Source organism: Lissotriton vulgaris, chromosome 6, assembly GCF_964263255.1.
Source record: "Lissotriton vulgaris chromosome 6, aLisVul1.2, whole genome shotgun sequence".
NCBI classification, from domain to species: Eukaryota; Metazoa; Chordata; class Amphibia; order Caudata; family Salamandridae; genus Lissotriton; species Lissotriton vulgaris.
This window is the reverse complement of record NC_141694.1, coordinates 1,776,153,371-1,776,180,458: the sequence shown is the minus strand read 5'-3', so window position 1 is coordinate 1,776,180,458 and position 27,088 is coordinate 1,776,153,371. Positions and strand designations below refer to the sequence as shown.

Below are 27,088 nucleotides of genomic sequence, written 5' to 3'. Positions count from 1 at the left end.
ATATATATAAATTAATTTACACACGAGTTCATTACTATAGACAGATTTAAATGGAACAGCCCCAACATTATACAAAATCTACAAGGACATAACAACACCACAGTTCGCATGCACACCAAACCTACCGGACACAACTCAATAAGGAATAACAACCATACATCCAATGGACCATCAATAGAAAAATAACACAGCTAACATTTCAAAATTTGTGACAAAACAACACACAAAAAGCGCTGACACGTGTTTCGGAGTGGAAGTTAGACCAACAGTACCTTCATCAGGGCACAGAAGGAGCAAATCATGAGGTGGTCAGGTCCCATTCCAAGGTCTTGAACATATATTTACACACTGTTGTGGGGGTTCTTTTTATCACACTATATATGTGTGTGTAGACATAATTAAGGCGGCGCGAACAAGTGGAAAAAAGTCCTTATAGAGGGTCAGGAATCAGGGTAACTCCGAGAAGGTAAAGTGTACATTGGAATGTAGAAGCAACACGCTAAACGCAGTAACAATGAGGTGGACAATGGGCAGTAAAAACCCCTTAGAGGCGCTAAGCCATGTATATGCAATGTTTCACAAACTAAGGGCAATGTAAATATGAACCGCAGTGGATTCACAAAGCGGGAAAGTCGAATAAGCTAATGTTCACTGGGGGCCGCCCGTTTATGGGATGTCCCGGGTAGGTGAAGTCCACAACTTATACATTCCTGAAATTGAGTATGCCAGGGGTCTCTGCTTCCGTAGGAATCAGTCTCTGTCCATCCCTAAAAGGGCAGACAATAAAATGCACTTCCACTGACAGGCTATTGGATGAAGCTTTTTCATCGACAGAGGCAATAGGGGTGCCACCGACAGAAAGCCGGCTATGTATGTATGTATGTATGTGTGTTCTTATATAGCGCTCGATGTACCCTTGGGCATCTCAGCGCTTGCCTTGGGAACCCGTCCTGGTTTTCCCTGTGAGATCACCCGTGCTGGGCATCCCCAAGGTGGAAGCGAGAATTATCGAGTCCGTGGACAATTGGGTTCAGGACCCTGCCGCGTCGGGAATCGAACCCTGGTCCCGGGTCTGACCTCAGCTTCAGGGTATGCCTACTCTAACTAGTGAGCCACAATTCTCCACTATCTGCCGACTATCTAAATGATGCGGCGACCCTTCAGTTTGGCAGACTGGGTACTCTGTGGAGTTTGTGACGGAGTAACCTGACTGCCAAACTCTAAATCAGGCTCATAGTTACTAACTTAAAGTATTGCAAAAATGAGGGACAGCAGAAAATTACACTTTTGCCAGATGTTTTCTGTTTCTTCGCATCTGTTTTACGGTTCAGAAGTGAAATAATATACACCAATATTTGGTTCACCAGTTTTGTGTATATTATTACTGCCTTTGGCAAGTTTCAAACTCAACATTACCACCAACCCAAAGCTAGTGTTTACAGCGATCAGAATCCTGAAAAACTCCTGTGCCCCCATTGATTGTACTGCACAGACTACTAACCAAGCTGCCTGTGTTCTGTCATCTTTTAAGCATGGTAGATATCACTTTAAATATGAATTTCTTTTTTATCACAATTCTTTATTCGTTTTTCAGAAAACTAAGTAGAAAAAAAACAAATCAGCACAGCGCCCTTTTAAATTTACCATCAAACAAGTCAGAACACAGATAGGGGTTTCCACCCACATAAACAGTCCCCGCATACTTTTCACGTATAAATATGGACAAAGGATACTCCTATAACAATAACAACCATCAAGGCGCAATCGTCTCTTTTACCTCTAAAACTACTGGTGTATCAGGATAAGAAATTGGGTTGTAAGTTGACTGGGGTGGGAGTCCTGGTCAAGCAGCAACTACAATCCTTCTCAGGGTGAGGCATAAGCCAATGCAAAATTACCCTGTGCTTAACCCTCTAGTAATTTTGCACAGAGCTATCAAAGGCAATGCAGTATGTTTATAGGCAGCACTTCAAACAGTAATAAAGGGAAAAACACCACACAAAAAGGAAATATTTTTTTAAATAAATAAAACAAGACCACACAACAAAAATCCCAATAGTAGTTCCAGAGATATGCAAAATGTAAAGATTTCAGTTAAAATAGTACTAAAAAGAACAAACGAAAAAACGGTGGATATCTGGGCGCACCATACTGGGACCAAGTCACAAATTCCAGCCGACCGTGATGAAACGTGGGCCAGCTACAGGGACCAGGTTAGACCTGCTGAACAAAAGTACCTTAAATCCTGGTTTGAGGAGCATTGTGAGTGTCCGCGTCGAAGATGCATCACGCAGTGGAAGCGATGTGTCGGTTCTGGAATAGGGGAGGCTGTGGAGTGAGATCTTGCACTGTTGCCAAGGCTCCATTCGACGAGGGCTTGTGGTTGGAAGTTCGGCTTGAAGGATGCATCTCCCAGTCGGGCGATGCATTGGTTCAGAGGAGCTGGGAGGCTGCGATCGGAGTCTGGCGTCGTCGCTGCCGTCGATGAGGGATGCGAAGGCCTGCACCAAGCAGCATTGTGATGCCGATCTTTGAGACAGATGAAACCTACGCAGGGGTGGCGATGCATTTGATGTGCTCAGAATGACGCCCATCTGCAGAGAACATGCGTCAGTTCTACTGGATACATAGGGACTGGCAAAGAAACTTAGGTTCACTTCAAGGGTCCAGGACTGGGGTGGCACAGATGGCAGTGTCCAGATGCTGCAGTCGAGGTTATTGGAGCCTTCTGTACCCGAGGCTTAAGTCAGGAGGCCATCCAACTAGACCTTGGAGTCAATTGTGGGTCTAACAGATGCAAGTCCAGTCCTTCTCACCCAGGCAAGAGGGCAGCAGGAAGTGGGTCAGCACAGCAGGGCAGCAGTCCATCAGAGAAGCAGTCCAGCAGAGCAGCAATCCTTTCTGGAGCACAACAGTCTTTCTTCCTGGCAGAAGATCCAGAAGTGTACTTAAAAGCTGCTGTGTGAGGTTCAATATGTATACCTAGTTCTGCCTTTGAAGAGGAAGAAGCTTCTAGAGGTTTGCCTTCGAAGTGCACACTTTCCCGGTCTCCCTTCCTCTGGCTTTAGGCTAACTACATGGGGTATGCAGTCCTTTGTGTAGAGGCAGTACATAGCCTATGAGTGAAGATGTGCCCAGCTCCTCCCTTGCATCCTTTCAGTGATTGCCCATCTAGGCACACCTAAGCAACCTAGTGTGTGTGGCTGTCAAGGAGAAATACAAAAAGCTCAACTGTTGACTACATCCATTCATGTGACCCGGAGACAGGCTACAGGCACCAAACGGCTAAGGCTTTTGCCAACTTTCTAAAAGTGCAACTTTAAAAATCCTAATTTAAAATCATGAGTCACCATAAATTTGGATTTTTCATGACAATTCCAAAAATACCAAACATGAATGAGATACCCATTATGAATTAACAGCTTATTAAATGCAATAAGTTAACGATGTTATCCTATAGAAGATGCAGGCCATGCAATAGAGAAAAATGAATTAAAGAGTTTTTCACTACCAGGATATGTAAAACTTAAAAGTACATATCCTACTTTTGAAATATATCGGACCCTGCTCTCTGGGCTATCCAGTGCCTACCCTAGGAGTATCTTAACATGGAAGATTTGGGGCTGGCAAAAGGTTTATTGTGCCAGGTCAAAATGGCATAAATGGGAGTTTAAAACTGCATGCACAGGTGGCTGTGGCAGGCCTGAGACATGTTTAAAGTGCTACTTAAGTGGGGTGCACAATCAGGGCTGCAGGCCCACTAGTAGCATTTAATTTACAGAACCTGGGCACAGGTAGTGCCACTTTACTAGGGACTTAAAAGTACATTAAATATTCCAATTGAGGATAAGCCAATTTCACCATATTTTAAGGAGACAGCACAAGCACTTTAGCACTGGTTAGCAGTGGTTAAGTGTCCAGAATCCTAAAGCGGGCAAAAAACAAAAGTGAACAAACAGAAGGTCTGAAGGCAAAAAGTTAGGGGAAAACTACGTCAAGGATCCCAGGTTTAACAAGTCCAATCAAAGCTAACTGATAATACTCTATTCATTCACATCTACATCCTCAAAGGAATCCAAGAGTTGATGGAAATCAGTGCAGACATATTTATAACAATAAAGGAAATTAAGGGATGAAAATAATGGAAAAAAGAAGGAAACATACAGGAACATACAATGGAGCAGAGATACTGCCTATTCCATATAACCATCTAACAATCAACATAATGGCAAACATTAGGTCCAGTCAGTCATTAAACAGTGAGACTTTGTCCATTTTCCAGTGTCTCAGTATTCCTACTTTTGCCACTCCCAAGGCAGTGGCCGGCCATCGGGTACTGATGGAGCTTAAGTCAGGGGGATCACTTGTTTCATGAAACAGGGCTAATCTCAAATTTAAATCTTGTGTTACATTAAGGTCACGTCTGAAATTATAACTTCAAATTCGAAGCTTGCCCACAAATAGAATTCTGCCAGGCACCAGGAAAAAGTGCTAATATATTCCCAGCTATTTCTTTCTACGCATGCTTGGAATCCTCTATGTGTGCTTCAGTACTCTCTGAATTCTAGGAGATGAACCTCTGCCAATAAGAAACTTCAATAGAATATCCAGTGTCAGCAGGTTTGCTGCTGGTCAGGAACACCAGAAATGCAGTGGTCATTCTTCAACAGGCCTCCAAGATTGTGCTGAAATTCTACTGGTTCTGAAGTTAGTTTGCCCTGTTAATTCATGGAACCTGGCATGGCTTTAACCACTAGTTGGCGCCAGATACTGACATGTGGGCCCAACATGGCTATTTCCTCCCTGGCCCATGCCTGCTGCTGGTCAGCATCAATTCATTCCGCAGAAGGGCATGTCTGCAACTCTGGGGACACAATGTCTGTCTGGATAAACTTCCCGTAGAGTGTTGTGAAATACTTTGCGTTGGCAAAATGAGCACTCGTATGACCCAACTATCAAAGGGCTGCAGACTGAGGACGAAAGAGAGAACCGTCTAACATGATGCCAAATGGGGAAGTGAAAAGCCACTCTGAACCATCAAAGGAGTTAATAAACACTTGTTTCTTATAAATTCACCAAGATGTCACAAATTGGAAACTGCTGGGGAAATCCAAGCAGGACAAATCATACACAAGCAATCTGTACATGTCAGAAAACAGTTTTGAAATGAATCATGCTTGCTCTCAGACCTTGTTAGCCTTGGTTATAGATAAATGAAAGGACAACTCGAGATTTGAGAGTGACTACTGGAGTCCTGGAGCTTGCTAGTAGCATTCAACATGTAGGAGCACAAAGTTTTGGTAAACCGTCTAACAGCAACAGGCCTCAATGATGGATGAAGTGGTTAGATTTTTGTCTGGCAGACTATACCAAGAGGGTGATTCTACCCGTTTCCATTCTCAATCTAAGAAAATAACTGGGAGGTTCCTAAGAAATCCTTTTTTCTAGTATTCTTCAACATAATGTCCAAATCCCTGGGAGGTATCAGATCACTTGGTGTCCAAGCAGTCTCCTGCTCTGATGATACACGGATTGTGATTACCATGAGCCAGAAGTCACGAACTGTAGGAGGCTATGTCGGCAAATTTTTTACATTGACACATTTTTTATATTAATAAATTAAGGTTATGCTAGTGAGACGTCAAGCCTCAACATGGACCCATAACAATTGTCCACCAACAACTGACACCCAGAAAAGCTCAAAATCCTAGAAGTTATTCTGGTTAGGGTCCTTATTCTTGATTAACAGATGTGGTCAGATGGTTTCCAAAGCTTAATATCTGAGACCATGTTACTGAGGCAGCACATTCAATCCACGGGCACCTAGAGCCGAAATGCATTTGGTTTAAACTAATGTGCTTGATTGACAAAGCAGTATCTGACAGCGGTCTAAAACTAATGAAAAATATTGTTACTTGGTACACACCACTAAAAACACTTTGGCATCTATTTCGCTTTGGTGGTTCAGTGAGAGCAAGAGTTGGTTGGTGCTTTCTTTGAACAGTCTTTCGTTTGACCACAAATACCTATTACATTTTCCTTTATGGTTGTTATTCTTATCTGGTCAATCTTTGTAGTGATGAGGTTGGTACTGCAAGTTCTTTGTCTCATTACATCTGGTCACAATAAAGTTCATTATAACCACATTATAGTGAAGATGCAAGAATTAGGAGAAGAAAGTCCCTCAGTTATGATAGTTTGCACTCATAACAAAAAGCAACATACACATTAATTTTTTCAAGGTTCAATTTGTGATTGTCACATACATATCAGATGACATCACAACAAAACACACTGGTTAAGTGAACATTGGCCAAGAAAACAGCAAGATACATTTGGGGTCTGGAGATTAAAATAGTCTCCTTTGATGATACCCACAGTGAATATCCAAAATTCATAGATGATTTGGACACCAACTTTCAATACAAGTCAACAAAATTTTCACTTTGCACCCATATACTCCAAATTTTGATTGATAGACTCTGGATTGGCGGAACATTCCATGTGCAACAGCAGTTTCCAGAACATACATTCTGCCTGTATGATAAAAGGTCTGCATCCTGAAAAGTAGGTGTAGGTGTAGGCCTATTATTGTTAAAGTCTCACAAACTCACAGTTTGACAGTGGTTTTCCAATATGGAAATGCACACAAATTTAACTCTATCATGAGCAGAGATAATTGCATGTGTAGGGTGATGATGGGGAAAGACTACCTCCATAATCAATGGGGGTGTTTAAAGATTTTCCCAGTAGATAAGATCATTTTGCTGTGGCGAAACTAAAGATGTAAGACGAATTCAAGCACTTTTGGGTTACATCTCAATATACGGGGAGTTACACTACGAAGAAATTCCTCATGCAAAAATGGTATGTACTTTAATACTATTGGAAAAGCACAAGTATCCCAACCTAGGGCAGACAGGAGAACATTTCTGACTTCCATTTGTGAACTGGGTCGAAGCACTTTGTGCCCCAATCAATCAATCAATGCATTTATAGAGCACGCTACTCACCCGTGAGGGTCTCAAGGCGCTTCGTGCAATGCTAGCTCCCCGACTCTGATTCACATTTGCAGGGAAGTTATACAAGAAATGACTTATTGTGCTTTTACACCTGTTTTCATACAGCTATGTTATCAACAACGTGTTCTAGAAGTCATTGCTTTTAGTAGGCAGGTGTCAAAATCTTAGCATTAAAATTATAATACAAAGCAAAGGCTAAAGGGAGGGTCTTCGGTGGAATGCACAAGGTAAAAATAGGTACTTACGAGTTCAGAGTACCGCAGCACCAGAACAGGCAAGACAAGGGACAGGACCCTTAAGAGTGCATGATCTGTTCCGGTAAATACTGCAACAAAGAGGAGACAGGGATACACATTACAATATCAGTTAAATCTCTTTGTTTCACATATAAAGTATGCAATAACAATTTATACACAAACCCAATATATATTAAAAAGGTATGATTGGTTACTTGGGCTATGAATAACTAAACCCTCGCCTATTAACCAATTTCTATGTTAGACAAGGGGCCACGGAGAATATAGTAACTAAGGATAATCAACCTAAACCATCTGTCTAGACTGGAAAACAGATAATGAAGACACTGCACATTAAAATGTCATATCAATGGCCAGAGCCGGAGTTACATTTTTTGTGAGAGGAAGTGAAAGTAATTTACATGTTTTCAGAATCCTACCTCCCACAAGCAACAGCACAACTTTCCTAGGGAGGAGTGCAAGGAACTCCTGGTGATGGTAGCCTTGTGACATCACCCGGAGTTACATCACGTCATTTGTGTCATTCAGTGAGCCAAAGAAAGATGTGGTTAAAAGGATTTGAGCGTACTACTAGATTTACACAACACCCAGGCTCAAATATATACAGCCTAAGGCAAAACAATATCTCTTTTTTGAGCTCAGTAGGTAGCTACGAAGCATACAACTGTCTAGAATTAGTGTAAATTACATAAAGCAGGGGCCGGTTCCAGATTACATAGTGCAAAAATATTGCAGTAAAAGTTTGTGTCAACATGTGCACTTTTTAATACACTGGCAAGTAAATGTGCATTTTGTTGGATGGTTGCACTGCACCACAGTTGCTCTATGCCAGTGTGCCTTAACCTTTGACTTCTGTGGACCCCCACTTATTCATCATTGGAACAATGGGCCCCCCACTGAATCATTACTGGAATCCAGGGACATCAACTGAGCCATTACCGGAAGCCGGGATCCGGGCCTTAGAATGTTTTATGATTTGAACTGCAAAACAATACACAAAAAATACAGAAACAAGCATTCATTAAACAAATACATATATGATGAAATATTTTATTTAATTCACAAACAACATTTTTAAAAATCTAAATTTTAATTTTAATGGGAAGTTTGGAGCTATTCTAAATTCTATTGAGGTCACTCAGCACCTGTGCTTTATATGGCTGAGATACCCGCCACCCCCTCTCAACACAATCCCCAAGAATGGGAATACGGAAACAGTTCTGAACTTTTGGAAGGCGGGAGGGAGTTACCCTCCCGGCCGTATTTATTAAAATATGAAACAAAATTAAAACTTTAAAATAACAGTTTCATATCATGTACAATTTCATTTCCACATTACGATGTTGTGGCTGACCTTAACACATTTCTAATACAAAGGTTCTCCTAGCCGATACTAACATCCTACAAATGCATTTTCAAATTGAAATTGTACATCCTAACGTTAAGGGCCAACGGCAAGGTCGTAACCGGTGTCAGATCCCTAAACCAAAACTCCCCCCTCACTTGTGAGGGGAGGCCGCACAGAGGACTGCACCTCATGTGCACATACCAATTTCCCTTCTCTTGACGGGGGCCCCAATTAACTCGACGCCATCTTACGGGTCGTCCGAGGACTCGTGTGAGGTGTCTAGAAGGTAGCGTAGACCCCCCTCCCCACCCCACACAACTTACCACATCTGCCGTCGCAGATGTCCTGGCCCCGGGAAATTCCCAGGAGGGGCCCGTAGCCCCTCCTATCCAGGGAGGGGCCTTGACCGCCTTCCCTTTCCTTTCGGCGTCCCATCCTTAGAAGGGACCGCCTCCCCGTTGAGGGGCCAATGGCCACCTCCCCCCGGGCGCTCCCATCCGTAATGGGTGACGCCCCCCCCTAGGGATCTTCCAATTACTGCTCACCGATTATGACCTTACCGCCCGACCAAATAATAAATACGACAAACTAACAAAACAAAAAAGAGGCTAATTACTAAAGAGGAAAAAGACAAAAGGATATTCAAAGTATGAACTGTTTAAAACATCCTCATCCACTCTGGTGCGAATACTTTTATTCAATAAAGCATACCGTAACAAATTATCCATTTTATTGCATACTGAATCACAACTTTATTCAGAACAACCTGTAAGAAAAATTAATTACCACATCAAATGACTTTATTTCAAACAACTTGCTGTCCTCAGGGGCTGGTGGGTGGGTCAAAATTGGCTCTTCGTTCCGTCTCGAGCTCACGTGCAGCGGGGAGGTGCAGCTTCAGAGCACAGGAACAAGAGGATGCTTCCTTGGCTTGTCGCTCCTTTTATCCTTCTTCGGGCGGGCGTAAACCCGCCTCCACCCGCCTCCGGGGGCGTGGCTGGCGGCTTCAGTGTCTAGGACAACCCACTCTTGGGCGGGAAAAAGCGCGCCCCGGCTACGCCGCTTTGGGCATACCAGCCGAGACTCGCCTCCCGCCCAAGATGGTTTCCCGGGGGGATCGGGGTACTCCACCATACGTTCGGGGGGACCGAGTGGTCGCCCCTTTCCATATGGCTGAGATACCCGCCACCCCCTCTCAACACAATCCCCAAGAATGGGAATACGGAAACAGTTCTGAACTTTTGGAAGGCGGGAGGGAGTTACCCTCCCGGCCGTATTTATTAAAATATGAAACAAAATTAAAACTTTAAAATAACAGTTTCATATCATGTACAATTTCATTTCCACATTACGATGTTTTGGCTGACCTTAACACATTTCTAATACAAAGGTTCTCCTAGCCGATACTAACATCCTACAAATGCATTTTCAAATTGAAATTGTACATCCTAACGTTACGGGCCAACGGCAAGGTCGTAACCGGTGTCAGATCCCTAAACCAAAACTCCCCCCTCACTTGTGAGGGGCGGCCGCACAGAGGACTGCACCTCATGTGCACATACCAATTTCCCTTGTCTTGACGGGGGCCCCAATTAACTCGACGCCATCTTACGGGTCGTCCGAGGACTCGTGTGAGGTGTCTAGAAGGTAGCGTAGACCCCCCTCCCCACCCCACACAACTTACCACATCTGCTGTCGCAGATGTCCTGGCCCCGGGAAATTCCCAGGAGGGGCCCGTAGCCCCTCCTATCCAGGGAGGGGCCTTGACCGCCTTCCCTTTCCTTTCGGCGTCCCATCCTTAGAAGGGACCGCCTCCCCGTTGAGGGGCCAATGGCCACCTCCCCCCGGGCGCTCCCATCCGTAATGGGTGACGCCCCCCCCCTAGGGATCTTCCAATTACTGCTCACCGATTATGACCTTACCGCCACAGGCCGGATAGTTGACCCGCTATCCGGACCCCCCACAAAACTCCTACCTAAAGGTCATGCTGTAAACTCTTTAACCAAGCTACGAGGTCTCCTATGAATAAAGAATTCCCCACCCGGGACAAATGGACCCCATCTTCCAGATACATATGGTCCCCCCTGACACACCCATGAGGAATCGAATGCAATGTATTTGTACGGAACAGTCTACCCAGTTTGTTATTTACCTTCTTCACAGAATGATTTATAGCAGACACCGAATTAGCCCCCCGCCACACCTTTCGTGGAATCATATGGGACCATGCAATTGTGCACCCTGGAACCCTTCTCGCCAACCAACTTACTGTGGACAGTATCGCCTCGAGAAGTAGTCATCTACCAGTGGTCACCAAATCATTGCCCCCAAGATGCACTATGATTATAGATGGCGGTGACCTTGTCCGCCCTAACAAACCCTCGAAAAAAGTTTGAAACTGGTCAATACAGAGCCCGCCCCTTCCGTAGAAGGTCACCCTGTACCCGTATTCCCCAGCCATGTGAATCATGTCACCTGCTTTGAATACGTCCGTGGCACGCCTCACGTATGAGTGGCCCACGACCCACACCACTTTTCCCTCAGCCGGTGATCTTTGACCGCTGGTTCCCAGGTGTCGGGTCGACTGCACAGTCCGCCCCGCCTCGTAAGCTTGCGAAACTGTAAACCAAACAAAACAAGAAGTGTGAGTACATGATATCAGCTTCACAACATGTGCAACCGCACATACCTTTTGTAACAATTCGAGGACCAACGCCCCAACTGTTTCACCTTTTCCACATTCAGACCCCTGGCTGTAGCCTCTGTAGCAACCCCTATTCGGAATGAATGGGTCCCAAATTTGCCCAGGTTCAAGCCCGCGGCCGAAATTGCCATTGCGAGCACCCGCTGGAACTGAAACCTCGTCAGTGGGGTGGCATCAGCGTGTCTCAGCAAGGTCCCCCCCCATGATGCCGCCCTCAGCGCCAAATATTCCTCAACGCATACGACAGGGCACATGGGAGATCCGGGAATCCGATGGACTACTACACTGTCCCCGATCGCACCCTGATCGGTCTTGGACCTGGCAAACGAGACAATCATTGCCTCCCCCTTAACTTGAATGTGCTCTCGGCACAGTCCTCCCCCGTATCCTGCTTGTTCTTTGCCACCAGTTCGCTTACCCGCATAGCCCCATGGAATGCTAATGCAAAAGCGGCCCGGAATAACACTGTTTCTGACTGGGATGAACATGTCGCAGGGAGTACGGACAGTAACAGGGCCAACCTTTCCAGACCTATCGGGTGCCTCTCATCTACTCTGCGACCCTCAAGGCGTTGCCACCCACGCAGCGCTTTCTGTACTACAAAAGACGCTGTAGGGTCCTGGATACCATGAGCCCGTGCCATGAAGGAAATGGCGGCCCGATGCCTCTGGGCCGTGGCTACCGATTTGCCTGCCTGATGCAATGACAGCAAAAACTTTACGACAAACTCTTCCTGGCCCCAAAGCTCCCACCTAGCAGAACCCAAAAAGGACCAATAGGAACGTAACGCCCCTTCATATGCCTTCCTTGTCCTGGGTGCTAAACTCTCTCCCACGAGGTTTTGTAGTTCGGGGCACCGAGAGACCAGAGAGCTTCGGGAAATGGTGCCGCCACCGGGTCCGCTGTGGGCAGAAAACCCCAGAAGGCCTGCATACGGAAACGAGAAAGCGCATCAGCAGCCTGATTCAGCACCCCTGGCACATGTCTCGCCCTAAAGAGCACGTTCAATTGCATACATAGTAAGACAATTTCCTTGAGCAATCTCAGAATCCATTTGCATCGTGCAGCCTGACTATTGATACACTCAACCACGGTCATGTTATCAGACCAGAACACCACAGAGTGATCCCGAAACCCCTCCGGCCATGTTTTCAAGGCCACCAGAATAGGGAACAGTTCGAGAAAAGCAATGTTACTTGTAAGCCCACACTCGTGCCACCATGACGGCCACGTTTGAGCCGACCAGTGATTACCAAATATGGCGCCAAAGCCTATACTCCCCACCGAATCTGTCCACAGCCCCAACTCCTCGGCGGACACCGCCGGCTTGTTCCAGACAACCCGACCATTGAAATCCGCCAGGAATGCCAACCAAATGCGCATGTCCTGGCGAATCTCTGCCGAGAGCCTCGTGCGGTGATGCCCCTCTTTAAGACCGACCATGGCTTGTGCAATCGAGCGGGAAAAAGGGCGGGCCATTGGCATCACTCTAAGGGCAAAATTCAACTGACCCACAGTCTGCTGTAATTGATGCAAATTCACCTTAGTCTCCTTAATACATGTTTCAAGCGAGGCCCTGAATTTCCTCACCTTTTCTTTGGGCAACCGGAAGCAACCCTCTTCGGAATCGAGCTCTATTCCAAGAAACTCGAGCGAAGTAGATGGCCCCACAGTCTTACCTGGCGCCAATGGCACACCAAACTGACCCATCAGACCACAAAATTCTTTTAAAGCCTGTGCACATTCTGGGTCCCCGGCTGCCCCCAGGAACAGAAAATCGTCAAGATAATGCATAACATGCTGAAACCCCGTCATTCTTGTGAATGCCCATTGTAAAAAACAACTGAATTTCTCAAAATAAGCACAAGATATGGAGCATCCCATTGGAATACACTTATCCATGTAATAGCGCCCTTGAAACATGAAACCCAGGAGACGCTGATCGTCTGAGTGTACCGGGAGCAACCGGAACGCTGACTCGATGTCTGATTTGGCCATCAGCGCTCCGGGCCCCAGGCGATTCAACATGGCGACGGCATCATCGAAAGATGCGTACCGCACTGAACAAACCTCCGGGTCTATCGCATCGTTCACCGAAAGACCTCTCGGGGCTGACAAGTTGTGTATCAATCTAAACTCACCCGGGTCCTTCTTGGGGACCACTCCCAAGGGTGAACAAACAAAATTAGCAAAATTGGCATGTCGAATGGTCCAGCAACCCGACCCCGGGCCACCTCCTTCCCAATCTTTGCTTGTACCACCGCCGTATTCTGCAGGACCGACAGTTGGTTCCTACAATGTGCTTTACCCTGAAAATTCCCCACTGGGATGCGGAAACCATACGAAAAACCGTCTCGCAACACCCCAGCGGAGACATGATCCGGGTATTCATTGAGCCAAGGAATCATTGCCATGGTATCAACCGGGGTAGGTAAAGGCGCCCCTCGGACTATTTCAGACCTGTTTGGCGCTTCCCCTACCTCCGTTATCACCCATTTTGGCTCTGCACATGGTCTCGGGATGCGAGGACTGTCCACACCCCCCACAGTCGTGCCTAAACTTGCATGACCCCTGGGGCCTTGTACACTTTCCCCTGTTAAAATTCCAGCAGATCCCTTTTTTACCTGTATTGCCATTCGACCTTGAATAATGCTCGTTACTTGAACCCGCCCGAAAGGGCGCCCCAGATAAATGGCGGGAAAACTCGCCCCCGTTTCCCCCCAACAATGGCGCCTTTGCCATGCCTGATTTCTCCATTTTTTGCCAGGAAATGGAGTCGTAACAATCCCACGTCAGAGATGTGTCGAACTCCTTGGCCTTACGAAAAATATTATCGTAACCAAACCACTGATTGCCCTCATATGTCTGAGAATACTCCATAATACGTGTCTGGTACACGGGTAACTCGGCCAACAATTCAGGCCTCCGCTCCCCCATAATTGCAGTGAATATGCCAAATGCCCTGCCCCAATTACCTATCGTCTCATCAACTCTAAAAGCGGCCATCTTGGCGCGCCAAACACTCGGGTGCATAAACTCTTTTTGAATTTTCACGTGCTCAATCTCGTAATGATCAGTTAATAAAGAAAACATGTTTATATATTTCTCAGCCCATATCCTCTCCTTGATTTCCATCGGAATATGCTGAGCCACTTTCTCCCTTCTCGAGGGTACTGACCCCTCCCCCGCAATCCGCAGTAGCTGCTTACCTGAACCGGAAGCTGTAACCGTAGTCGCCGCTGAACTCATGCCCGCTGCGGGTTGTCCCACTGGAGCCTGCGGGGGAACAAAAGGACATGGAGCCTTTGCAGCCTCTCTTGATTGCCGCAACTGCCTCATTACTGCCCTGGCGTCATCTGCCGTAGCCCCATCACTCTCTTTCCCCAACCATGCTGCCAGCTGTGCAGCCAACTCGGGAGGCATATCCTCCCCATTCACGGGGGTGACTATTACGGGAATTGGTTGCCCCTCCTTCGGGACCGGGATCGGCGCCTCAGTCGGTGTATCGGGGTGCGCCGGCGGCGCCTCGGGAACCTGGGGCCTCTTCCCCAGTTGCTCCCTTCTTGACCCTTCTACCTCTCCCGCTAGGGACTACACCCGGCAACGCTGGTCCGACGACTCGCTTAGGGCCCCCTACGCCGTTCATTGCCGCCATCTGTTTCTTCATCTCGGCCATGTCTTTTACGAGCATGCGGAGCATCTGATCGGTTCCAACCCGCTTTCCGGCTTTCTTGCCCGGCATCGTCCAACGCTGATTCTCCGAAAGAACAAAGACAAGAATTAAAACGCTCAAAATTGGCTCTTCGTTCCGTCTCGAGCTCACGCGCAGCGGGGAGGTGCAGCTTCAGAGCACAGGAACAAGAGGATGCTTCCTTGGCTTGTCGCTCCTTTTATCCTTCTTCGGGCGGGCGTAAACCCGCCTCCACCCGCCTCCGGGGGCGTGGCTGGCGGCTTCAGTGTCTAGGACAACCCACTCTTGGGCGGGAAAAAGCGCGCCCCAGCTACGCCGCTTTGGGCATACCAGCCGAGACTCGCCTCCCGCCCAAGATGGTTTCCCGGGGGGATCGGGGTACTCCACCATACGTTCGGGGGGACCGAGTGGTCGCCCCTTTCCATTCTATTTGATGCACTCGCACCATCCCACAAATCAATCTGAGGATACTAACTTTTAGCCTCCAATTTAAAATTCCTTCCCATTTACAGAATGCTTTCAAATTTTACATTTTACATTTTCATTCTTTATTTGCATGCACTTTATTATCCTGCTATATTATTTAATTTTCTAAGCAGTCGCCGACGCCTTGAGTGCGTTTCACGGTCCCCGGACCACAGGCCATAAATTACTGCTCTATGCAATTTGGCTAATTATTCAAGCCTTGATATTGCTGATGATAGCGGTAACAACAGCATAAATATTACATAGCTAGTGCAATATAAAAAAATATATATAATTTTTAAACGTGCCAATTTATGGAAATTTTGTGTTTGCAAATTTCGAGTAAGTGAAAATCTCAGCACAAAATTGCACAGACAACGGCCCAATATCTGCAATCTAGAAATGTTGTTTTCAAAAACATAGCAGCACCAGGAAAACCTGATCAATATGCCTCTTGAACTAGTGCTGGTTAGATTTTGTTGACCCCTTGCATGCTGATGACGGCCCCCGTCCGTCATGCACTACGGCGCTCGTGCGCTGATGACGGCTGGGGGCCGTCATAAACCCGCCCACTTGCGATTTTTCCGCACAGGGCAGAATCGCAGCTGCATGCAAGGGGTAATTCAACTTTATTTGAAAAATAAAAATTATTTTAGCTCCCCCGGCAAGGTGCACTGAGAAGCTGTTGCATGCAAAAAAAAATCGGTATTTTGTTCTGGCTGTTGGTAATGATGACAGAGAACCTTCTGGCTTCACTAGTTTAATGTTTAATTTCAGGCACTTCTAGCAGACGTTCTTCTGCAGATTTCAGTGTACGTCAATTATTTAACCTCTTCGCTGCGGCGGCAATTCCGCCGCAGCGCTAGGGGCGAGGGGGGCCGAGCGGTGCTCGCATGCTCGTGACGGAGCCGCTCCGTTAAGAGCCTCGGTTGAGCTGTGCTCATGACGGTGCGGTTCCGTCATGGCCCCGCCAGCTCAATGGAACGTCCAGCGCAGGCGCGGAATTCGCGCCGCGCAGGCGCGCCGAGTGGGCCATGACGGAACCACTCTGTCATGAGCACAGCTCAACCGAGGCTCATGACGGAGCGGCTCCGTCATGAGCATGGAAGCAGTTAAACTTAAGTATGAGATCACATTTGTAAACAGTGCTTAATTTATAAAATTATAACTGTCAGGAGGGCACCTCCACTTGCACCAGCCATTGATGCCCTTAGTGCTGCCAATTACAGTAACAACACAACTACTAACCATCACACTATAATACATGTGTGGCAGTTCTGACTATTCCAAGCCCCCAAAGCTATAAGAATGGCTTTGTAGGCAGGTATTAGTCAATGTTTAATGTACACTGAATGAATAAGCAACTGTTGCTATCTTCTCTCTAAATTAGACAAATAGCGCCGCCATGTGGCAGAATGTGGTAAGTGCCGGTATTGACAATTAAGTGCCGGTTCTGAGCACTGGAAACCACTGACTCAAATTAAGCACTGTATGTAAACCAGGTAGATGTCGTGCCTGCATTTGGCAACTTGTGAGCATGAACCCTAGTAGCAGTAACATGGTCCTATTTTCATAGCACTTTAAATGGTGGTGATTTGCATTTTTCTAGCTTTCTGGGATTTTATATTTAGAAATAATTGGTTAAAGATTGAATGCCAGAATATTGTTTACAGAAATAACGCCTGACATAAATATTGTGTCTTAAATCTCATGTACAAAAATGTCATCCCATTGCGTGTGATTTTCTATTAACTTTAAAGGTGTGATTTTGTGTAGATGATATTTAGGGCACACTTTTTATGAGTACCCACATTTTAGATGCTGAAAAGGGCAATTGAGCTTTTCCCTAATTTAAGCGAGAGTGTGTAGATAGCACACATCCATGTTGTCCTTAGCTTTAGGCGGTCCTACAAAAATGTCCTCCGTTTTATATTTGTTGAGATGAACCCATTTTTGTTGCATCCCTCTGTGAATGCCCCCTAGCCCTGTCGAGGCCCCCAGTTGGTTGATGAAGAATTAAAAGTATCTTCTAATTAGGATTCCTCTTTTCATACAAAGCTGAAGAAAAGTGAAGGATCGCAGAGGCGTCCTCTCTCTGCGGACCCATAAGAAGGCTTTACCCCTTAAAGCCCCCTCCATTCAACCCCATCACATTCTATGCAATAACAATTTATATAATTACAAGAATTGTCCTTTAATTCCATGTTTTTTTTTAATTCAATTCAAATTAATGGAAGCCAGATTTTCTGAAAAAATATTATTGTGTACCCTATGAAACAGGTTCATCACATCACCAATGTGTTTGATATAAGTCAAACTGTACTTTCAATAGTACTTCCTGTGAATCACCAATGGGAAACCTATATAGACTAAGAAACTATTTTTGGCCTGAGCATTTGTCTCTGCTTCAAATTAAGAGGAGTGAAAACTGTTTGAGTTATCTATCTTTAATAATTCCAGAGTGAAAAATTGAGACAATTGCAGAGCCGCGGAAGTGGGCGGGACTGCTCATGACCCTGGGTGGGAGGCTGTTGCCGTTACCCACCCCTATCCCCCATGCTGGTTTTCGTTCTACAAGCTGATTTTCCCTAGCTCCTGAGAGGCATGGTGTTAGCAGAGAGCTGTCCTGGTGCTCTGGGCCTTGCAGTGGTGGTATTGCGCAGCAGGTGGGGGGCAGGAAGTGGTGAGTTATCCAGTGGCGGCCGCCCCAGTGATGTTTGAGGGCCATGGTTTGGCCCTGTCCCCGCCAGTTGCAGAGCTTACACTACGATAATACTACGCCCTTTGCAAAACAGTCGGGCTGGTAGTATCTTTGATATTTGTTGAACAACTGAGGAAGAAAAGAAGAGGCAGTAGCTGCCCTGCCACCTAGACCTAGCTCAACCTAAAGTGCTGAAAAACTTTATTCTACCACTTGAGCGAGGGCAAGAATAAAGAACAAGGTTGAGGGTGCAGCCTCCCATAGATCTGTGGGCTGTTCCCTCCATAAAAATTCCACACCTATCAGTCAATTATCTGCTGTGTTCCTTTTCTTCCAGCAAGAAATTGCTCGAAAACTACTACGAAACAGCAAAGCGTCTCGACAGGTAAAGCAGCTCTGCAAGTTATAAATCTTTTTTCACTTCTAGGATAGCAGCCAAGAAGCATAAGGGGCATGACTGAGCAAAAGGAGGCTTTTAAGGAAAAAGCAATCAGAAAAAAGGGAACAAATTTGTGAAAACGAGAACGCGTGGTGGAAACCTCATTTACAGTCTATTTTACACATATCATTTTTATGCTCTCTACACAGATATGTCCCCCATAATTCCCTCATGCAAGTACCCAAATATCGAAAAATTAATATAGTCAATTGATCCAACACTATTTTCAGCGATTTCTATTTTAATCATTCAACCGAGGCCAAAGCTCTAGATAGCTCACCACGCATAGCATAATATGCTCACATTATTAAGAGCAAACAGGCCCAGGGGAGGCCAAGGAAAAACCTCATGCACGGCATTCCCACTAAGGCAACTTCAGTACCTGTTAGATATTCAATGAGGATCTCTTTGAATCTAGCATCCACAATTGATGACGACACCCCCACAAACCCTCTCATCAAAAAGATAACATTTTAATCAGGAAACTGGTTTGAGGTCTCAGCAGCACTAAATGCATTGATTTTTAGCCCTCCCTAGACAAAACTTATATCTTGTAAGACATATGAACTGAACACTAAAAATATAGTAGGAGCTTTTGATAAAAACTTGCAAAAACTAAACTTACATATAGTTCTTGCACAAAAAGAGACAACTTTGTTGTCTACATCTTACTAGTGTTAAAGCAGTCAGAAAACGAATATTGACCCTTTATATGTTTCATCCTCCAATTCATCCGCTACAGGGGACAGTATTGAAGCACACTGGCTGAAGAATCCAACAAAGATGGCTACTCTTGCCATTTCACCTGATCATTTTGCTGAAGGAGGCCAGTTAAAGCACAAATGTAAGAGTCTTGAGGTTCCGATAAGTCACAAGAATAATGATCATTTTGCTCCCTTTTCTCAAAGTAGTTCCACATAAGTCTAAGAAAACTGAACGAAAATTAAAATAAGGTTGAAATTGAACAAAATGAAGGGACTAATGATACTCCAAACCCTAAAAGTTATCCTCTTTTCTCTCCCAAGCTTAGTAAAATTTCTCTCACTGATCATTCACAAGCAATAAATTGAATGATGACAAAGGAAGACCTTGTTCATGCAGCAACTTAGGAGCCTAGCCACCTTGCACAGACTGGAACACTGACCAGGACAAAAACAAGGGAGCTGCTACAAAAGAATTACCAAATATTCCTCTTTTAGCATTCAAACGGGAAAATGAACATTACTGCGCTCATACTAGCTACATGGAGAAAGATAATCCCAAGAATCATACCATAAGAAACCAGTGCAAATTGACTATGGGAAGAAACTCCCTACAACTTTGTGGCGGTATGTCTGTCCAGATTCCACTCCCATTGGTCAAGAAAAATTCTGCTGACAAAATTAACTATGAAATTGTCAACCAAACCAATGCTTCTCCAAAAACAGCAATCTCTGCCATGCCAGCTTGGGATTCACTTCAATGACCCTAAAAAGAGAAAACCAAGAATCATCCCTTGGAACAGAAAGCATAGAAATGGAAGCCCCAAATCTATTTTCTGAAGAAAAGCCTTGTCAATCATTAGCAAGTGAGTTGACTTAACCATACCCATTCATAATACTTAAGATTCAATATATCTCAAAGGGTCCTCAAGATTACTCAAATAAAAATAACATGCCTAAACTATTAAAAATGCTTCCAAATGAACATTCGTTCACAGACGAATCAATTATCAATATTCAATTTCTACCTTGCTGACAAGGAGCCGTTAACAAATCAATGACAATGATCCAGAGGTCAAAAAATTAATTTGAATCCATAGTTTCACAGACAGAACTCTTTTCAAAATGGGAGATCAAAATCTTTCTACCAGAACATTAGCCGCATCTAGATTAGGGCAGCATCTAGAAAGCCCACACTCCACCAACGGTCTTATGCAAATTTGGCAATGTGTAACTAACTTACCTCCATAAACCCGGATCCCAAGATCGTCCCCCTACAGACACATCGGGGACTTGATGCCCTTCATAGAAAAAGCTCTAAAGCAGGCTCTCGAAAATAACATTTAGGCAACCCCCTTATGTACATGATGAAAATGCTATTGAAATTAACGTAAGTAATTGTGGAATCTGGGTTTGCAGCCCCTCATCCCTAATCAAGGGCTTGAAAACCCCGATAGGCCCCTCCTTACCATCAGATAGGCATATTGCAAATTTGTTCCTGGAGCAGATCAGGTTGGAATCAGCTTAACATTCAGACCAACTCCATTTATTATTTAACAGGCATCCCGTGTCATCAATAAACTTGGAACATTGAAGCGCTATTCCTTTTAGGCTATGAAGGCCATCATAATCCTGCCATAAAGCTGTGCTTTTATAAGCACCTCTCTTTCATGGAACAAATCATCAAAGCAGACTGCCCTTCTCTTGCTGAAGCTTAAATTATTGTTAATCTACTATCAATCCTCAGATCCTTGCAAAAAACTGTAATTGCGCAAATCAGAGTCTTCGTTGGTTAGGCCTAGTTATAACAGGTCCACACATCTTCCACACAAAGCAATGATACAACCCCAGGCAGTGCAGAACCACACTGTGAGACCAATGTTGAAAACTATCAATAGTCTCCAGCTTGTCTCAAAATACCATAACAATAGGTCTGGAACTTTCCTTCAATGGAGCAACATGCTGGAAAGAAATCACCATTGATCAGCCAGTCCTTCACCAACCATTTTGTTTTGAGAAAGACATGCAAGCATGGTGGTTCATGGAAGTGATCCATGAAGTTGTCATTGCCTCCCTTGCCTCTGCCCACTTGTCCTTTCCATAGTTCTTGGTGCTTGGAAGATTAGTGCCTGCTATGGGTAAGTCCATAGACGCGGCTATTCAGGGCATCTCTCTTCCTACAACGGCTAGGCTGTACAGTGGTGTGGGCACTTTACAAATCCTAAAAGTTGCAATGAGCTGGATCAATCTATCCAACAGATATAGGGATGACAATCTTAAAATGTGGGCAAATTGTACTTTTTCTACTACAAAACCTATTATTCCAATTAATTATATTTAGATTAGTGTTGAGCTCCAGTAATTGCTCCGATTAGAGAGCACTCATGACTTTTTGGTGGTTACCTTAATGGCTACAGTAAATTGCTTCACCCCTAATTATTTTCCACCTATCTTCAATTTATTCCTCAACTTGGCTCAGATTTTCACACTCAGGTCTGCTTACATGCTGGACACAGTGATATTCCTGTGTAAGATAGTTCCCCCTTTGAATTGCGAGTTTAGTCAGGTGTGGCAACATACAAGGTAAACCCCATTCCATCACCAGGCACATATTCCAACTACAGTAAAATAAAAGCAAAATGTGCGCGGTAAAGGCCAAGAACCATGGAGTTGCATGAGGGTTTAGGTCTAGTAATTGAGAGAGCGGCATGTTTACCCAGATCCAGGGCCGGAAAGTTATAATGGCTGGTAATTGTGGTGGAAATACCGGCTGGTATATTTATCTCCACCCCCTAGTATCTGCACCACCAATTTACGAGTGACTTGAACTGAGACACTAAGAATAGAATGTGCCAGAGTCCAGTAATTTTGCAGCGCCTGGATACCTTCACGGGTGAAAAATAGGGCTATACAAATCCCATTAATTGATCGAAATTCTGCAATTCTCAAGGACAAAATTCTCTGAAAAAAAGTATAGGTTGCTTTAATAAACCTTTAATTTATTGTCTAGGGGTGAGTCAAGCAGAAACATATACCTTGTTCGATGCATACTGGAAGACAAATGCACACTTAAGTTTGTTTTTCCGTACGTGTAAAAATAACTTTTTTGTTTTAAGGAAAGCAGAAGCAAAAGAAAAAACAGAACACCTTGAAGGCAGGAATGATGTGCAAGACCATAAAAATCGATATAAATCAACAGTATACAACATGTTATTGCACATTTTAGTAATAACATTTTATAATAAAGCTACGTCAATGGTATTAACCAGCCTACGATCACTTTTCCAATATCAGAATCGATAAACCTTATTCAGGATAACAATTATTATTAGTATAAATTCTTGTATAGCACATAGTTACCCAACAGAGTTTCCAAGCGCTTTGGCAACATGGTTGGGGGCTAGCAGAATAAGACAAGATTAGAACATCCAGGTTTTCAGATTTTTGAGAAAGATGGTGAGTGAGGGGCAGCTTCTCAGGGACTCGGGCAAGGTGTTAAGTATGAGAAGGCGCGACCGCCCATGCGGGCCAGTTTGACTTAGTGATCCGTACAGAGGTACCACTCGCTCGATTGCAGGGAGCGAGTAGGCTGGTAAAGTACCACCAGTACTTGTAGGAATGTTTTGTTATGTTACGGATATTTACTAAGCGCAACGATTACCAAAGGGTGTCCTGGCGCTAGCGGACTAGTGCTCGACCTGGCTTTATGCATATAGTATAAGGTTTTGCACTGTATCCGTTTATCCATGGCAAGCCAATGAAGCTTGAGAAGGAGACACGACAAAGAGGCATGTTTTAATTAAACTATAACTTGCCTGGTGCTCATGCCTTCAAATTTCAAAACACTGGTCAAGACTCTATAAAAGGAATTGTAGATTACTCACCACTACTCCAGGCAGCCTCCTTGATTACACTGGCTGATTAGACAATTGGAACTACAAGCCTGTCTCTTTCTGAATCAACGCAGTCTTCTGTTTTGATTAAACTATTTCCAGAAGCCTTCCTGTTGCCTGAAATCATTTTTGAACTTTTATGGACAGAATCCCTTTGCAATATGTTTAAACATGCATTAATCTTGAGCAGTGGTAAATTGATGTATAGGTCTTCTTAATGTCTTCTGTGTTCGGTTTACATTGACATCGATACATTTTAGGAGTTATTTTGCCTCCTTCCGCCCACCTCCATCAGCGGTACAATTTTGTTGTGATTCTGATACGTCGTTCTATTAGTTTGTAACTCCCTGTATATTTATATACATTGTATCATTGGGGTCTGCATGCCAACAGTGAGTATTAGTGCTGAATAATTTACAAATAAAATTCTATAATTGCACGTGCAGTGCTGTGACAGCAAAACGAATAGCAAAAAAATTAATTTACGGCCTCAATAAAATAATGTTTTCAAAAAGAACATTTAAAGAATCTCGGCTCTGGTGAGATGTTGTGTATTATAGGGTCTAAAATGACGAAGTTGTTTTTTGTTCCATCTCAAGACAATGGAGTCCGTGCCAGGTGGTGTGTATTCAGCTGGCAATGAAGTGTGTGGCACTGGAGACTGGCATCTCGGACACTTAGTCATAAGGGGTCTCCAGTGTTCCAAGAGCAGCACATTTTCCCGCAGGTCTCACACACCCGCACAGCACTGTCTCCACTCAGCTGTGTCAAAGAACAGTCTCTAGCCTAGAAATGTGCACACAATTCGCAGAAAGTATTTAACGTCAAGTTAGAACACAGCTTTCACCAGTGTTCGTCATGACACCATCAGGAGGGATGACAAGTTGCACAGCTGTGCAGAGGCAGTGTCAGGAGGGGCGTGTTTATCAAGGGGTGAACGGGTGTGCTATGGAGGGTGGCGCCATTGGAACTGGAGGGGTAGAACGCCATGCAGGCCAAGGACAAGCCTGCCTTTTGTTTGTCACAGTTCCATTTTACGCCATTTTATACCATGTTTTATCTCACCTTCACGAACCACTAGCTCCAGATTCTTTACAACATTTCTTAGGGTGAGGTTATTTTTGTCCTAAGATACAGTTATACCGCTTTTGTGTCTAACCGACTTGTGGTTAGAACCACCAGTGCTTAAAAGTTTGTAAAAAAGCAATAAAAAATGAATAAGTGTCAGGGCCCCTCCCAGGAGGTCGCCACTAGGGTGCCTTAGATATTGAAAGCGAAAGTGGACCACTTTTCCCTTTAACGAGGGGAGCAACAATCTCAGCTGACCTAGAACGCCAGACTAAAACCAACCATACCATACCAGCTCCATCGTTATTATGAAACTGCGCCCATCAACACACCGATAATAATCCCAGAGCAGGCTCTCGGCTATCCACCATCAATTTGCATGCAGCAATCTGCATAAAATCGTTTTCACTTTAGAATATCTGCACCCGAATTGTAATGTGTGGTAAATTAGGGAGCTCAGTTCTACTTTCCTTTACTTTCCTCTTTCTTTACATGCTCGCAGGCTTCACTTGTTCCCAAAATGTCAGGTTATCCTTAGGGCCCAGGGCATCAAATTATTCCTACACAGAAGACTCTTTTTCTGAAATCACAGAAGCCCCAATCCTGAGGGGAAGATATTCCGCGGTAATTCTACGCCCCAGAAACTACTGCACCGCCGGGTGTGGTATTACCAGCGCAGTTTAACGTCACAGGACGCCGCGAAGGCCTAAATGCAGCTTTCTTACATACCAGAGGTTAAAAGAGCAGTAGCCCAAATTTGTGAAAGCTCCGGGCCATCAGTCGACGGATGCTCGGATCTGCGCACAGGGCTAGCAGCAGCAGGCCTTGACGTGTCCGCCTCATAACTGCCTCAACATTTCTCAAGCTAAGGCGTGCGGCTAAAACGTGTTCAACTGGTTCCGAGGGAGGGCAGCCGACCCCCTAAATTCTTTGAGATGCACCGTTGCTTGTTTTCATAGTGAAATACGAGTGGTAAAGGCGCGGACCGCAGTTTAAGAGCATTCCTCGGGGCTGCCTTATATAAACCAGACCAATGGAAGAGTTAGCCCCGAGCGTGTCACTCAGCAGGGCTCTGCTAAAGGGAAAGGGCCGGGCGGCTAACGGCTTGCAGGCGGTGCCACCCGAGCTTAGCTTGGAAGAGAGCCTTACCTAGGGGCATATTAGCAAGAACGGCGTTAAAATTATCGCCGGTTTAGCGGCAGAAAACTGCCGCTAAAGCGGCGATACTGGGCTTTTATAATATGCCCTGGAGAATTCCAATAGAAGCCCAGGTTTGATGTCCTTGACACCAGAACATGGGCTTCTATTGGAATTCTCCAGGGCATATTATCAAGCCCATTATCGCCGCTTTAGCAGCAGTTTTCTGCCGCTAAACCAGCCATCATTTTAACGCCGTTCTAGATAATATGCCCCTTAGTGCCTCCAAGAGGCGAGCTTTGAATGACCGCTGCCTGGGATCAATAGATGACCGCGGCGCGTCACACTTGATCCATTATTCTACCAGATGCAGAGAATGACATTATTGCAGCTGTGTAATTGAAGTGAATTATTATCCTCCACATCAGAGTAGCCTCATCCCTAGTCTAGTTCACAAAGAAGCTAAAAGCCCCTCTATTTATGATCCATCTTCTATCAAATCAATAAATTACAGAGTAGGTGTCTGGTAGTAAAATGAGCTCCTGCCCCAACTGTATATTCCATCCACAGATGTCGATAAACTCCCGCCCTGTAGTTCTAAAGTAATGCTAAATTGCACTGCTGGTTCAGAGATTGTGGTACCACTAGGGAGAACGCTTGACCCAGTGCAGCATCTCCTTGGTATGATTGTCGGCCCCAGGGGGAGATGCTGGACACATCGGTCCAGACGTGGTGCGGCGCGAGCGCATCACTGCAGACGCCTATCAGCGTGACATAGCAGGAAGCATGTAGCTAGGGCACCTGGTGGAGGGCAGCCATGAGGCCTTGTTGGTAGTGATACCCTGTTGGGTGTCCTCCCAAGTATCTCCTTGATGTTCTGGAGGCTCTTGAGGGAGACTAGGGCATTGGACTGGGGAGCTGGTCGTGTCGTGTCAGGCCTCACACGCAGCAAATAATACTCAAGGGTGTGAAGAACTGCCCCAAAAGAATTGGAGTGGTAGCAACTAACTACAAGGCATGATGGCATAGTGCTGAAAGGCTGAAGCATGCGGTGATGGCAGGTAAGGGATGGCATATAACAATCCACCCACCATTCACCGTTTGAGGCAAGAGAACCGTGGAAGACAGACAGAGGGCATCATACTCCTGGTCCTATGCCCTAAGTGTGCCAAGTGGAGCCACATCAAGTGGCACTATTGGGATTGAAACAGTAGGAGACGCGTGTGAAGGAGGTGGAGACCAAAAGGTGATATACAAGATTGCAGCGACTGCTTACTAGACATAATACCTTCCTCTCACGTCGCATCGTGTATGCTGACATCCCACCTCGCGACTAAATACAGAGCATTTTTGGCACCACAGTGGGGACCTGCCCAGAACCACCATGGGGAAGGGCAAGAGCAATCAGAGACATAACCAAGGGAAAATGGACAAGTACACTAAATCTCCACCACATGGTGCTGCAACAGTCCTGATGGGGTGAAAAAAGTGGGCTGGGGAATGCCAGTCTTCTGCAGAGGTCATACTCCATCAGATAGACTTAAAAGTGGAAACTGATGAGCTGGGGATGGGTATAGCCCTGTTGAGACAAGACTCGAGAAATGTAGGCCATATTACGGAGACCAAGACCCACACCTTAGAACTAGAATATGCTTAAGAAAA

The 27,088-nt window shown here is 45.2% G+C and overlaps 1 protein-coding gene across 1 annotated transcript in view; it reads right to left on the bottom strand.

Moving 5' to 3' along the window:
• LOC147709465 (protein-tyrosine kinase 2-beta-like) overlaps window positions 1-27,088 on the bottom strand; it is a 368,771-nt gene that overhangs the window by 123,135 nt on the left and 218,548 nt on the right. Inside the window, exon 5 of the mRNA XM_086925999.1 lies at window positions 7,268-7,347. The gene's annotated coding sequence lies outside the window, so the exon portion shown is untranslated. The remainder of the gene's footprint in view (window positions 1-7,267; window positions 7,348-27,088) is intronic.